Source organism: Heterocephalus glaber, unplaced genomic scaffold (genome assembly GCF_053883595.1).
Source record: "Heterocephalus glaber isolate CG9 unplaced genomic scaffold, H.glaber_assembly_v1.0 deba00001553, whole genome shotgun sequence".
In the NCBI taxonomy this organism is placed as follows: domain Eukaryota; kingdom Metazoa; phylum Chordata; class Mammalia; order Rodentia; family Bathyergidae; genus Heterocephalus; species Heterocephalus glaber.
Genome location: NW_028258344.1, coordinates 10301602 through 10318214, shown reverse-complemented (window position 1 = coordinate 10318214; position 16613 = coordinate 10301602). Strand labels below are relative to the sequence as shown.

At 34.7% G+C, this 16613-nt stretch overlaps 1 protein-coding gene and 1 pseudogene across 4 annotated transcripts in view; both read left to right on the top strand.

The window, feature by feature from the left end:
• The window catches only part of Pde7a (phosphodiesterase 7A), a 169077-nt gene that overhangs the window by 21391 nt on the left and 131073 nt on the right, over positions 1 to 16613 (top strand). The gene's annotated exons all lie outside the window — the stretch shown is intronic.
• The window catches only part of LOC147824134 (small ribosomal subunit protein uS5 pseudogene), a 63572-nt pseudogene that overhangs the window by 13890 nt on the left and 33069 nt on the right, over positions 1 to 16613 (top strand). Inside the window, exon 1 of the transcript XR_015442714.1 lies at positions 1 to 16613. This exon is cut by the window's left edge and continues 13890 nt beyond it; it is cut by the window's right edge and continues 33069 nt beyond it. The product of XR_015442714.1 is annotated as a small ribosomal subunit protein uS5 pseudogene (transcript).

Here is a 16613-nt window from a genome sequence, read left to right as displayed (position 1 = left end):
TTAGTAAGTTTAGTATTTTGTTGTGTTTTTTTTTTGTCTAATTGATCTATCTAGTTGTGAGAGTAGAGTATTAAGGTCCCCCACTACTATTGTATTACTAATATGATTTTTAGGAAAAAATTTTATGCTTGGGTAGTATATTGAAAACTTAACAACTTGACAACCACATGTACTGCTGAAGCCCTCTCACTGGTAAGGCAGTGGTCATGAAGGCTCCCCTGCAAACACATCTTTTTAATTTTCTGGTACCTATAATTTTATAGCAAGAGAAATGGAAAATAGGCCTCATTTGAGATGACAGCTTTTCTTATGTCTTTAAATTTTTTAAGAGAATTTATATTACATTATAAAGGATTTTTTTAGTGGCTTATTACATAGGATTGGATAACAAGATAAAAGCAGAACATAGATTAGTTGAAATGTGTAGAAAGAACATCTTTTCCATTTCATTTTTTTTTCTTTGTGTTACGGTGAAAATATACCAAACTAATTTTAAGAGACTTCTGAAAGGAACTGAGGATTTTTGTTGCAGGCCTCAGATCATTTCCAGGTATAATTTTTAATATCTCTTTCCTTTATCCACAGTGTTTTTAAATTTCTTACTTTAATGTTGGGCTGTCTTAGAGCAGGATTCATAGGGACTGTGCCAGGGTCATTGGAAATATAAAAACTTGTATTTTTAATATCCTAATTTTATGTTCCATAGAACACATAATGTGTGTGTGCTATGTGTGTAATTTATAAATAAATGCATTAAAGGTTGATTGCTATAATCTTTTTTTCACGCACAGAGAAATGGTGGAAGGAGATCTTACAAAAATATAAATAATGTTTCAAAGGGTTCTTAGTGTCTACTTCTGAAATACCTGGATTTCCATTTAGCCATAATCCTTGCTTTCTGAGTTCAATTATCCTCAACTTTTTGTCTGCTGCTTTAACTTTCTTAACCAATTCTCATTAAGTTTATAGTCATTAAGGTTAGAGCCCAGGATTAAATGTTAGGGCCATTCCCCTTGTCCATTAATACACCCTGACTTCAGTTATGTTTGGTTAGACTATGGAATAAGCTCAAGAGTAGACAGCTTATTTAGCTCTGTTCGTCTGTTCTCACATAAAGTGGATATTCAGAAAACTTAAAGTGTAACAAACATAGTAGTTTTGTTGGTGACCTGGTTCTCCTGAGAATCTAGCTGACTCTTATATCCATACTTCCTCCTTTTTCTAGCTTCCCAAAATATCACCCCACCCCTGCCTTGGCATCCAGTCTTTTAAAGGAGCACATGCTATCTCAAGATAACTACCATTAATTCTTAGAACGATGACTAAAGGACATCTGGCAAGGCTCTTAGGTGGCATTAGCATTCCAGTGTCCTCATAGAAAGCTGGTAGATGATGGAGTCAGAATGAGGGTTGGGTTTTTAAACCTTAAGATTCAATAAAAGGTCTCTGGATTTCTCCTGGGATCTTGGTTGTTGTAATAAGTTGACCCTGTCATTGAGTAAGTGGATGCCTAAAGGCAGCCCTTATCTTCAGTAACTTTTGAGACATAACCCCAGACCAACCTACTATCTTTGTTTTCTGTGTATAACTACAGAACTAGAGAGTACTAAACCAAAAGGAAATGATTAAAATTTTTGCTTATTAGAAACTAGGTCAGCTTCATTTGATGTCCCATAGAAATACATAGTTTGAGGTACATATGTAAGTTTGTTTTCTTATAGCCACATTTGACAAATTAAAATGAAACAAGTGAAATTTAATATATATCTTATTTAACTCATATCTAAAATATTGTTTAACATGTAATCAATATTCTAAAGATATAAGTGATAATTTTATTGTACAGATTGGGAGATTAAGTCTTCAAATTCCAGTGTGTATTTTATATTTAGAACACACTATTCTGACTAGCACTATTTTAAAGTACACTAACCACAAGGTGAATAATTCTCATTTGACAGCACAGCTCTAGAAATAATGACATCTTATGGTAGATATTATTAGGAAATCGAGATTCTGTGTAAATTGACTGCTTTGTTAATTTATATTCAACAGTGAAATAGTTTCAAATGTGAGGACAATAAAGATGAACTGTTTTCTTTTGGTTTGACTGATTTAGTTTTCTTTGTTTTGGTTTTGGTTTTGGGAAGAGGAAACAATAACCTTACATTGGTGTTCTTATCCTTCTTAAAACAGATTTTTAGGTTGAGGGAAACTAGCTGCTGGGTGAGAAAAGGCATAAAGGTTTTGGGGGATCAGGTTCTAATACACTGTATCTCCTTGCACTAAAATTTGTTTTCACTAAAACAATACAAATGCAAAAGATAAAGCAAAAAGGCCTTTAAAAAGTAGAGGGGATTCAATTATATGGATCTAGTCTCATTTGATAAAGTCTGATAGCTCGTGCCTCTGAGGAACATGAGTAGAATACAAGTGGCTGGGGTGCAGACAAGCATCTTGCCTTGGGAACATTGGCCAGACCATGTATGTTTTACACCATAATGAAAGTGGTAGAACAAAAATTTCTTAAATCTCTTTGAAACTTTTCACTGTTTTAAGAATTAGAGCTGCAATTGTTTGCCAATTTTAATTTTTGAAATTGTCATAGTAAACAATATTATTGAAAATTTGGAAAATACTTATTCATGGTCCCTCTACCATGATATTTTTATGTGTTTACTCTGTTTATATACATGTTTAAAGGTAGTTGTGATACTTGGATACATTTAATTTTATAGCCTCTTGGAATGTAATACTTTTTAAATGGATATGTAATGTTACTTAATCTTTATAGTAATACTGTATTTTACTGTCTCATAATATGATAGGCTGGTAAAGCAATTCTGTTTCATGAAGTAATACTAGGATTCATGTGTCATGGTTGGTTTGGTTGTCTGTGAATTCCTGCCAGATCCCACTTGAGCTGGTGGGAAAGGTAAAGAGATGAAATTCAAGGCAGTTTATTATTGAGCAGGTAAGCAGGAAGTTATACCTTTTTTTTGAGTTGGGGGGCTCACATTATAGTACTGAGAATTTAGTCACGTGGCCACATGTAGTTTCGACTCTGGAAAATGGGACCTAAGTGGCAGTATGCTCAGAAAGAATGTGAGAATGGCTTTCATAAAAGAACTAGTAGTTTATGTACAGCTGGCATAAATTAGTCTTAACCTTTGTCAAAGGAAAGGATTATGAAGTTGACAGTGGCTAATTTTTTTAACTATTAAAAAGTATATAATTTAGCCAATGTGTGTACCTTAGTTTAACTGATACCCCATTTTGCTGAACTTACGTTGCTTTAAATATTTTGCTGTAGTATTTGTAAGAACATGCTAAATACATCTTTCTTATATTTTGATTTATTTCCCAAAGGATAGATTTTTTTTTTTTTTTGATACCAGGGAATTGAACTTGGGCCCTTGCATTTGCGAGGCAGGCAGCAGAACCACTGAGCTAAATCCCCGGCCCCAAAAGGATAGATTTTTGTAGAAATGAGATTATTGGATGAAACAATATGAACTTCTTAAATGAATTTTTATTTCAGTGATGCATTTCTGAAGCAACCATTTTAATGGTGAAGAGAGTTACTAAAGATCAATTGCATTCAACAAAAAGTGTTATACTCTTGAACTAGGAGTAGAACAATGGGAATAGATGACATTTTAACTTCAGACTACTCACACCGCACTCTGTCCCAGCTTGGTTCGCATATATGTTCTGCCAGTGCTAAGTAGGCCATAAAGGCCTCAATTTCAAGAGATTTAGCTTCAGACTAGTAGGTGATGCCCAGTTGCATTGTCTGTAAGTTTTCAGAGGTGTGAGGCAGGGCTAGTGGCTTAGTTCAGAGAGCCTGAACTTAATATTTAGGTCATAAATCTCCTTTTTCAGAGCACTACAGTTTTTATTATAGAAGTCTTTCCTTTCCTTTGTTAGGGTAATTCCTAAGTATTTAATTTTTCTTGAAGCTATTGTGAATTGTATTGTTTTCCTAATTTCTTTCTCTGTGGGTTCATTACTAGTGAACAGCAATCTATTCATTTTTATGTGTTGATTTTTTTATTCTGCTACCTTGCTGAATTTGTTTATTAGTTCTAGGAGTCTTTTGGCGTAATTTTCTGATTCTTCTATGTAAAGGATTATGTCATCTTCAGATAAGGATAGTTTTACTGTTCCCTTTCCTTTATGTATCCCTTTTATTTATTTCTCTTGCCACAAGTATTATATTGAACAAGAGTGGTGATACTAAATACTGGATTTAGTAAAAACTTCAGCTGATATAAATATTTTATTTTATTTTATTTTTTGGTACCAGGGATCAAACTCCTTTCCTTCACTTTGTGGGTCAGGTGGCGGAACCACTGAGCTAAATCCCCAGCCCCTGTTATAAATATTTTAAAAGAAACCATAATTAAATAAATTTAGGAAATGTAGTAACAGGTCAACAAATGGAGATTCTCTACAAGAATATAGAAATTATTAAAACAGTCACACAAAAAAATCATTTCTTGATATGTGATAAGAAAATATTTTACTTTCTCCCAAACCTATAACATAAAGCCAAACTCAGAATCATTCTACATAGATACCTGACCAGGGTTCCTCAAAACTCAAAATTATGAAAAGGGATAATTGAGAAAAAATTATAGATCAAGGACATGTATTAGGTAGTGGAACAGAAAAGAATATTAGAAAAACTGGTAAAATCTAAATATAGCCTGTATTTTATCAATGGTAATTTCTCATTTTTGCTCAGTGCACCATAGTTTATATAAGGTATTTATAAGATGTATATGTATATACCCCTGTATATATTAAATAAATATAATGTGGAGGAGGATCCCTGAGACCCAAGAAAGTTCTTAAGTGAGAATTGGAGCCCACAGGCAGAACAAGATGATGGACCTCATGGTAGAAAAGAGAAATGGCAAACTGTGCTTTCTCCTTGACTCCTGGCACATGGTGTGAGAGAGGAGGCTTGAACCTACAGAGTTGTGATGGCGAGGGACCCTGGTGGCTTCCAAAGGGAAACACACCAATGGAGCAGAACATTTGATACAGCAATTAGTGAGTGATTCCTGTCCAAACATCCCTAGGAGAGGGTGACTGTCTAGATGCCATTTTGGTGTGGGGTCAGCTGAACCTGGGACTTAGAGAAGCTGTGGGTACTTTATCTTGGGGCTCCCAGTGTCTGGGTGAGGTGCACCCCTGGGACATGCCAACGATAAAGGAGTTGAGTTCAATCCGGCAAGAAACACCCATTGTGTTGTGAGCTGAACAACTTGGGTCACAAGCCCACAACCATCAGCCTGAACTTCTGTGGAGTTGAATTGGCACCCCACCCTGTTTCTACTGCAAGCTTGCTGGGATCATACAACACAGATCTGGGCTCTGTCTGCCTCCTTTGTCTACTAGTGACAGCAGAGATGCACCCTGAAGTGGACACTACCACAAAACTGTAGACCCCAGAAGATAACCATTGACTTGAAATCACAGAGAAATCTTTTTTCTTTATTATGTATCCTTGTTTTTTCATGAATGTGAACTCTTTTTAGTTTGTTTTTTGTCTTGTTTTAATTCTTTTTGTTTCTTCCTTGTTTCCTTCCTGTCTTTTCCACCAGTCTCCAGAAACTTAGGTAATCTTCCTTTGTCTTTCAACCTTGCCTCTAATCTCTTTGACTTTTTCTATTTATTTATTTTTCTTCCTATTCCTTTTAAATCTTTTCCCCAGAGGGTAAAATTGCTCAGTTAAGTGAATATTTACTGTATATAATTATCTGATTTGTTTTAGATTTTGTCATATAACTATAAATCTTGTTCATATGGTTAAAGGGGGCAAATTAATAATTACCACAGTTTATCATTTTCTAGGCTGTGCCTGATCCTATTGTTACTACTGATTGTTCTACATTAGCCAAGGTGATAGTTGTTCTTATCAGTTGTTCTTCCTCGTATGCCAAGACCAAGAAGGTCTGAGGGTCATAAACAGTACTATAGTCTAGAACCAAAGAACTCAGGCCTAGGCCAAGCAGGCAGGAACTTCTCATCCCTAGTAAATTGAAGAGGTAGCATCTTATGACAGAATCAAAAGCCAGATAACTAGAAGACATCTCTGAAAAATAGTCATTTCCTAAGGAGTTCTCAGTACTAGTAATAAAGCTACTAAAGCAGTTTACAAGCATCAACTCAGAAATCAAATTTAAAAAAATAGAAAATGAAAAGATGAAGAAGCAAGATGCAACCCAAACCTCCATCTCGCTGAAGGAAAATCCAGGGGTCAGTGAGGTTAAATACATCAAAAGCCATCCACCTGGACTCTGAAATGGTAATGGCAGAGGTAACAGCAGATGAATGATGCTCTAGAAAAAAATAAAAAATAATTTCTCAGATAACTAAAGAAATGATGACCATAATGAAGGACACAGTTAGTGAATCTAGAGTGGATGCCGATATAAATATAGAGGAGCTTAGGAAAATGATGGAAATGATGAATGCCCAACATAGGAAAGAAATGGAATCCATGAAACAGATTCAGACATATCTAGGAAATTATATTTTAAGTACACACAGCAGCATCAACCAATGTAAGGATAGTATCACCTCTAGAAGACAGGCTTGCGATTAGTTATCATGACAAGAAATATTTCTTAAAAATACCAAGGGACTGTGAAAAATCAATCCAAAAGCTGCTAGATGATGCAAAAATAAGACTGGTCAGAATCTGAAAAATTAGGGGATAGCACATATGACATTAAAAAATGTTCACAGGAGTAATGGCAGAAAACTTCTAAAGCAGGGAAAAAGAACTTGACATACAGATAAGTGAGGCATATAGAACTCCAACTAGCTACACCAAAGCATAAAATAGTCAGGGCTTTTAGAGAAAAGAAACAAATCACCTATAAATAAAGGAGGGCTCATCAGAATCATAGCAGACTTCTCAACACAAACGCTGAAGTCAAGGTGAGTTTGGAATGAAGTATTTCAAGCCCTAAAAGAAAATAACTTCAAACCTATATTGATGTACCCCACAAAACTGTCTTTCAAAATTGATGGAGAAATAAGATACTTCCATGTAAAGAATGCCTGAAGAAATTCATGACCACCAAACCAGCACCCCAAAATGTTCTGAAGGATCTAGAAAGAGATAATGAAGACTACAGTTCCTTGAACCCTATTAGAATGAATCCTTCAGACAAGGCAGCAATTAAATGGGAAAGAAAGGGAACCAACAACAGGAAAATAATATGACAAGGATAAGTCAATATGTATCAGTTATAACCATCAATGTGATTGGTCTCAATTCACCAATCAAAAGAAACAGATTGGCAGAATGGATAAAAAAAACAGATCCAACAATGTGCTGCATACAAGAAACACATTTAATTCAAAAGGAAATTCATAGACTGAAAGTCAAAAGATGGAAAATAATACTTTATGTGACAGGAACCCAGAAAAAGCAGAGATACCTATTCTATTTGCAGACAAATTATATTTCAAGCAAAGACTCATCAAGAGAGACAAGATCACTACATCTTTGTTAAGGGAACAATCCAAGTGGAAAAAATCATAAATATATATGTACCAAACACCAGTGCACCCAACTATATAAAACAAATATTAACAGACATGAAAAATCAAATAAGCACTAATACAGTTGCAATGGAGACCTCAGTACTACACTATCACAAATAGATCAATTAGACAAAAAATCTACAAAAAAATATCAGAACTGAACCACACCTTTGAACAGATGGACTTAGTAGATTATCTACAGTGTGATCCACCCCACAGTATCAGAATACACGTTCTCCTCAGCTGCACATAGGACTTTCTCCAAAATAAACCATAAATACCAGCTCATAGAACATGCTTAAGTAAATGCAAAGTAATTGAAACTATCCCATTCATATTATCAGACCATACTGCAATGAAACTGGAAATTAGTGGCAAAAGAAACTACAAGAAGTTCATAATACCCTCCTAAACAACCAATGTGTCACAGATGAAATTAAAGAGGAAATGAGGGCTGGGGATTTAGCTCTATGGTTCTGCTGCCTGCCTCAAAAGCTCAAGGTCCTGAGTTCAATCACCAGTACAAAAAAAAAAAAAAAAAGAAAGAAATGAGACACTTTCTACAATTAAATAATAATGGCAGCACAACGTACCAGAACTTATGGGACACAATGAAAGCAGTCCTGTGAGGGAAATTTATAGTGGTGAATTCCCACATCAGAAAAACAACAAATGCAAATTAATAACCTAATGTTGAACCTCAAACTACTAGAAAAAGAAGAGCAAGTTAAAGCATGTATGATGGAGGAAATTATAAAAATCAGAGCAGAAAGTAATACAATTGAGACTAACAAAAGAATACAAAGAATCAATGACTGAAACAGTTGGTTCTTTGAAAAATAAAATAGGTAAGCTTTTAGCCAATCAGATCGAAAAAGGAAAGACTTAAATCCATGGAATTAGGAATGAAAAAGGTGAAATCACAACAGATCCTGCAGAAATCTAGAAGATCCTCAACCTACTTTGAGAACCTGCACTCTAACAAAATGGAAAACACAGAAGAAATGGACAGATTTCTAGATACGTATGACTTACAAAAGATGAATCAAGAAGATATAAAAATTCTAAATCATTACCAGTCAGTAAAATTGAAGATGTAATTTAAAACTTACCAACAAAGAAAAGCTCAGGTTTTGACAGATTCACTGCTGAATTCTACAAGAAATTTAGAGACGACCTAATGCCGCCACTTCTCAAACTCTTTAATGAAATTGAAGTAGAAGCAATACTTCCTAATTCATCCCTGAAAGCAAGCATTACCTTATACAAAAACCAGAGAAGGTTCCAACAAAAAAAGAGGGCCAGTCTCCTTAATGAACATAGACACAAAAATCCTCAATAAAATACTTGCAAACAATGCAGGAGATCATAAAAAGATAATAATACACCATGACCAAGTAAGATTCATCTCAGGGATGTGAGGTTGGTTCAACATATGCAAATCAATAAATGTAATACACCACATTAACAGAACCAAGAACAAAAATCACAGCTTATCTCAATAGTTGGAGAAAAAGATTTGACAAAGACTAACACCCATTCATGATTTAAAAAAAAAAAAACCTTCAGAAAATTGGAATAGTCTTCATCTCAATCTGATAAAGCCCATCTATGATAAACCAACAGCCAACATGTTACTAAATGGTCAAAAACTGATCATTTCTACTCTAAAATCAGGAGCAAGACACTATCATCACTCTTATTCAGTATAGTTCTGGAAACATTAACCAGAGCAGTTAGATGAGAGAAAGAAAGGAATAAGGATAGGAAAGAAAGAAATTAAATTATCATTATTTGCAGATGACATGATACTCTACATAGAAAACCCCAAAAGCCCCACCAAAATACATCTAGATTTAATAACCAAATTCATTACCATAGCTGGATAGGAAGGTAACACTAAAAAAATTAATAATATTCTTGTACAGAAATGACAAACTCACTGAGAGAGAAATTAGGGAAACTACACATTTTATAATAGCATAAAAAAAATGAAATACTTTGGAATCAACCTGTCAAAGGAAGTAAAAGACCTTTACATTGAAAACTACAGTACTCTGAAAAAGGAGATTGAAGTAGATAGAGGAAAATGGAAAGATATCCCTTGTTCTTGGGTAGGAAGACCCAGTATAGTGAAAATGGCCATACTTCCAAAATTGTTATACACATTTAATGCAATTCTGATCAAAGTACCAATAACATAGCTCACAGAATTAGAGAAATCAATCCTAAAATTCATTTGGAGCCAGAAGAGATCTAGACTAGCAAAAGCTGTTCCGGCTAACAAAGGCAAGGCAGGGAACATCACAATCCTTGACTTGCAATTATACTAGAAAGTTACCATAATAAAAACAGGATGGAGGGCCAGGGATGTAGCTCAGTGCTTCCGCCGCCTGCCTCGCAAGTGCAAGGTCCTGAGTTTGATCCCTGGTACCAAACAACAACAAACAGCATGATACTGGGGCTGGGGATTTAGCTCAGTGGTGCTGCCGCCTGCCTCGCAAGGACAAGGTCCTGAGTTTGATCTCTGGTACCAAAACAAAACAAAAACCCAGCATGGTACTGGGGAGAAAAACCTCCAGGATCAATGGAAGCTTCTTTAGTAAATGGTGTTGGGAAAACTGTCTTTCCATGTGCTGAAGATTAAACCTAGACACATATCTCTCACCATGCACTAACCAACCAAAAACCTAAATGAATCAGAGATCTAAATATTAAAACAGAAACAATCTGTTGGAAGATAGTAGAGCTAGAACTCTTGAAGACATAGGTATAGGCAAAGACTATGAACAAAACCTCAATCACATAGGAAATATTACAGAGCCAACAACTGGAATCTCATCATATTAAAAAGCTTTTCTGGAGCCGGGGATTTAGCTCAGTGGTTCCGCTGCCTGCCTGCAAGTGCAAGGACCCGAGTTCAATCCCCCAAACCAAAAATAAATAAATAAATAAATAAATAAATAAAAGGTTTTCACAGCCAAAGAAAGCACCAACAGAGTGAAGAAACAACCCACAAAATGGGAAGAAATTTTCAACTGTTTCTCAAAGAACTAACATCTGTTCAACTAAAAAAAAAAAATCAAACCCCCTAAGTTTAAAGACCCAATTCAAAAATGAGCATCTGAAATGAACAGATACTTATCAGATGAGTAAGTAGAAACAGCAAATATATGAAAAAATGTTCAACATCACTGGCCATTCAAGAAATGCAAATTAAAACAGCACGGAGATTCCATCTTACTCCAGAAAGAATGGCTATTACCAAAAAATCAACCTGGGCCAGGAATTTAGCTCAGTAACGCTGCACCTGCCTCACAAGCACAAGGTCTTGAGTACGATCCCCGATACTAGAAAAAAAAAAAGAAATCAACCAATAACGAGTGCGGGCAGGCTGTGGGGATAAAGGAACCCTTCTCCACTGTTGGTGGGAGTGTAGACTGGTGCAACCACTGTTGAAATCAGTGTGGGAATTCCTCAAAAAAGTAAAATTAGAGGTTTCATTTGACCCAGTTATTCCCCTTCTAGGTATCTTTCTGAAAAAATTAAAGGCATCGTACCACAGTGATATATGCACACCCATGCAGCACAATTTGTAACAGCTAAATCTGGAAAACAGTCCAAATCCCTACCAATGGATGAGTGAAGAAGATGTGGTTATTTTATACAACAGAGTACTACTCCGCTATAAAGAAGGATAAACTTGAGACATTTCTAGGTAAATGGATGCATCTTGAAACTATACTCTTAAGTGAAATAAAGCAAATATGTATGTACAAATATTGTATGGTTTCTCTGATTTGAGAATCCAAAAGTGTAAGTAGGCTCAAAATATATAATGTTGGGAAATATGAAGAAATTTTTCAAATGAGAAGGGAAACGAGAAGGGGGAGAGGGAAATGAAGGAAAGAAAAAGAATAGAAGGGAAAAAATGGAAACAAGGGTTTTGGAAATAAGGAAAAAAGGAGGGGTTGAAGGGAAAGGAGGTGATTAGGGAGTAAAGAATCAAGATACATTATGTACAGGTACAAATTATGTATGATGGATGTGATCATTATGTATATCTAAAGTGTACTAATAAAATTAATTTTAAAAAAATAAATAAAATTGGATCAAGATTGGAAGAAATTCTCACCAGTACATCTGCCTTATAAGAAGCAAAAAATACTAAAAGAATTATGACACTAGATCATAATTCAAATTCAGAGGAACAAATAAGTCCAGGAAATGTCAATATGAAAGTTAATGTATAAGGCTAGAAATATATCTTTTCTCATTTCTTCTTTAAAAAGAATTGAATTCTATCTAAAAACAAATCCAATAATATCTGTAACATTTCACTTCCCTTCTCATAATCATCCTATTTGTTTTCACCTGTTTACCTATTGGTCTGTAAGATAAGACTGTGATAATGGTTCTCAAATTTTTTTATTTCAGGATTCCTGTCCACTCTTTAAGACTCCAAAGTACTTTTCCTTTATGTGGGTGTTTTAGTCACTTTCTTGTTGCTAGGACAAAATACCCAACACCCACAGCCTAGAGGACCAGAGGTTTATTTGGCTTATAGTTTCCAGAGGGCTCAATCTAAAATCTGGTTGCTGCAAGCCAGAAACAGCATGGTGCAAAGGCATGGTGAAAGAATGCTGTTCAACCCATGGCAGTTAGGAAGCAGACAAAGAAGGGAGAAGTCAGGAACAGGAATACACCCTTCCAGTTCATACTCCCAGTAACCTGTCTCTTCTGAACAGGCTTTACCTTCAGACACAAGAGACTTTTGGGGGATAATTTTAGATGGAAATCATTCCCCTTTCTCATTACTTCCAAAATCTAATCTTCTTATTCTAGTCTTCTTTGGGGTCCTTTAATAGAGATTAAAATTTTCTTCATAGTGTCCTTTACAGTTTTGGTTGTTTATTTCCAAATTTATTTTTTGTTTGACTGCAATTTTAAATGGAATCTTTTCTTTCATTATGTTCTCTATGTGTAAGCACATTACTGATCTTTGTGTGTTAATTTTATAAATCATCTATGTACTGAACTTGTCTCTCTAATAGTTTTTCAGTACTTTTTATTTGATCGTCAGCAAATAATGATAATTTTGCTTTTTTCTTTTGTTTTATTAGGAAATATTTATTTGGGAATGGTTGTTAATTTATTCAAAAGTTAGTGGCCATTTACTAAGATGCTTAACATTTTCACCTTTGATGTAATACCTATAGTAAAATATCTTAGTAGATATCCTCATAATTCATCCTTATATTCCTAGGATGGTTCTTACTTGGTTTGGATATATTATTTTAATTATTTTACTTCCTAATGTTTTATTTAGAACTTGTGAACAAAATTATTGAAATTGATCTATAGCTTTCTGTTTCTACGTGGTAATATGGTAATAGTACTCTGTTGACATCATTGTTGGCATTTTGTTTGTTCTGATTTCTGTTGTTTTGTTTTGTTTTTGAGGTAAGTTAACAGTAAAGCAGGGCTGGCGATGTAGCTCAGCACCTCCCTGGCAAGTGCAAGGTCCTGAGTTTGATTCCTGGTACCAAAACCAAAACAAAACAGTAAAGCAGTAAAGAAAAGAAATTTTAGCTTTTTTTCTCTTTAGATACATCCTCAAAGCAATTAGAAAGTTAACTTGTTACTGGTGAAAATGGTAACATTGATGTTACAAAGCTATCTTTTGTATCAAAATGGAACAAAGTACAGCTGGCACAAGACTGAAAATATGTATGTAATGAAGTAATGACATATAATACCATCTTTCACTTGATTCCTTTATCTACTTTATCTCATCCTATGAACAGTAATGATTAGCTGCTATTAACTACATGTAACAAATGAGAAGATTTAGGGTCAGAGAGATTGCTGCTTGATAGCGATAACATGGCCAGTAAGATTTAGCTCTAGAGCTAGAATATAAGTCTTCTCCCCCATGCTTCAGTGCTCCTTTACAGATATTCTTTATTTAATGACCTACCTGTTTAATGACTGTTTGAATTTACAACCCAAGTGCACAGTTTGGACTTACGACCTGTCACTCGTACTTAGGACCCTTACTCTTTGTACAGTTCTGTACATTTTTTTTGTACGGAAATGAAGAGTGTCCGAAGATTGTTGTACTTCAGGCACATTTACTAAGCGTGTTGAGCAAATAAACACAACATTGATAAAACGACAAATGTTTTCAAAATACGTATTTCTATAATGTCTGATACTGGGGAAAACCAAGCTACCTGATATTTTTTGAATATGAAGTTCCTTTTTTGCCTCAATATCCAAAATACATTTGGTTTGCCTGTTTTGATGCAGAAAGGAGTGGTTTGGAGCATGGTCTTATGAGACCGGTTGATCACATATGATACAGGCAGAACAGCTATGCCAAAGGGCCAGAAAAATTTATTAGTGCACTCTTTCTGTTGGACTCACTTTAAGGACTGCTCCTGAAGTTCCTCGGGTCATAATAAAACTGATTCATTTGGAATTAAATAAATTATCAGATAGAAACACTCTTTAGATGTAATGTTACCTTTGAAACATTTTGATATATAGAAATGTTCCATATCACATGGGTGCACATTATTTTCTCAAGGGTTACAGATACACTTCCAAACTACAGGAAACAATTGAACAGTTAATTATCAGTTATTCTTGGCTCTGTGATTGTTTTATCTATTTAATTTTTATCTTATGCTCCTGGTTAGTAGGCTCCTTTACTACATACTTTACATATCTTTTTATCCTCCAAGATATTTACTACAGAGGCAGACAGAGCAGTGGCTCCATTAGTGCCAGTTTCAGTATCAAGGATATTGGGCATTTCCAATGATTTTTACAGTCAAACAGGTTCATGGTTCTGTTTTGTCTAAATAGTATTTTAGTTTCACTGGCCCCTTGCAATGACCTGCAGAAGCTCCTTCATTAATAAATGAAATTGCAGATTCAAAATATGGCTTTCTGGGGTCAGGGATTTAGCTCAGTGGCGCTGCACCTGCCTCACAAACACAAGGTCCAGAGTTCAATCCCCAGGGCAAAAAAAAGTATATATAAAGCTTTCAGCAGTATCAACTGTGTTATCAATGTAACTTTGAAGAATTCATGGAAGCTGCTAAGATGCCAGGAAGAGGCATGTAAGGAAATAATAAGAATAGAGGCTTTATTGATTTGCTAAAGATCATATCTTGATTGCAACTCTTTCGCAGTCATTATTGATGAGCACTGTCTATATCATTGCTATATCATAAGATATCCTAGATTTTTTGAATAATTTTTATCCTTGCCTTTTCTGACATGTGAAGGATCAATACTGCCTGAACCTAGCTAATGTGATGATTTGTATTTTATTGTAAAGGCTATTGGAGAGCACGTGTTCTTAAGAAAAACAAATTTTCATTGAACTATTTTGATAATATGATGTCTAATACCGATATTCCTTGTTTAACGTATTTAATGATGGTTCAGACTTAAGACCTAGGCTCACTGTTTGGACTTATGACCCATCTTTTTGTTTTTTTTAAATAGTTCTGTGCATCTTGTTGATAGAGCCTCAATGTTTTTATTTTTTGTGTAGTACACCTTGTTTATACAGTACTGCAGTCGTGCCAGTTGTATGGTACAGTACAGTGCTGTAGTTTTCTGTTATACATTACATAAAACTTAAATACTCATATGCAGTGCTTCATGTAAGAATCAGGAAAATAAAAGCAGAGTCATCAAGTTGCAGTTTCCTTTGACTATTTTTTTGGTCTGAATATTGTAATATATATATACTGTGTATAATTCCTCATGTAAGGACCTACTTAGTTAACGATCTAGTCATAGGACTGTAACTCAGTCGTTGAACGGGAGTGTCTGTACTACATCATCTTTGGAATACAATGAATGCTATTTTATGAATCAGAATGCAGGTTTCAAAATAGGGGAGACGTTGGCTTATAACAATTGTGTGTGAAGAAGTGAGCACTTATAATCTATATTATAATTCAGTTTATGCCCACAGTATAGGTAGTTAGATAACAGGTTTACATCTTCATACTAATAGCAATGCAGAATCACCCAGTTTAAAAACTGTAGCTACCAGGGCCTGGGGATTTAGCTCAGTGGTTTTGCTGCCTGCTGCGCAAGCGCAAGAACCTGAGTTCAATCCCTGGTACCAAAAAAAAAAAAAAAAAAAACCTGTAGCTACCTTCCTACCTAGGGATCAAATAGGTTTTCCTTGATACAAATGGAAGAAAAAAAATAGTATCTTCATGTACTCATGACCAAAAAGTACAGTACTATATTTCCTTATTTAAAAAATGAATTGCATTTTCTCTTATTACTAAAGTGATAATAATAATGAAAATGATCATAATGAAGAATTAAGGGAGGGAACAGACAAAGCTATCCAAAACATTTGTTATCTTATAGTGCAGAGATACTGGTGTTTAGCTCAAAATTCCTTGTATCTATCCATCTAAATATATTTTTCCCTTACTGTGCATAATATTTTATAATGGTTTTTTAAAATTATATTATCAGTAATTTTGCATATTATTAAATATTTATAGTAAGGAATTCTGTAGACTTTTTCCAAAATTTTAGAAAGCCAAATATATCTAGTATTTTATTGGTAACATTTTAATTTTCATAATTTTATTATGGGAATAAAAGGTAGGTCTGATGAAAAGTTAAGTTTGAAATAGGCTTTCTACCTAGAGGTGTGTGAGTAATTGTGTAGCAACTGTTTTATTTATTCACATTAGTACATGCTTGTAATACATAATGAATGTATTCATTCTAAGGAGTTGATACATAGGCATATAGCATCTTATGCCCCCACTCCCAGTCTCTAGATCCCCTTCTTGTCTGCAAAAAGTCTACCTCCCTGTTTCCTGTCATCTATCCATCTTATTTTCCTCTTTAAGAGTACCTTGAAATAAAAGCCCTGATTTGTGGTGTTTGCTAGTTTCTATAGTATACATATATGACCAATTTGAAGGTACAAAGATGTTAGTGAGGAGTTGAGAAGAAGCCCAACATTGACTCTCCTGAACTAATGTGAG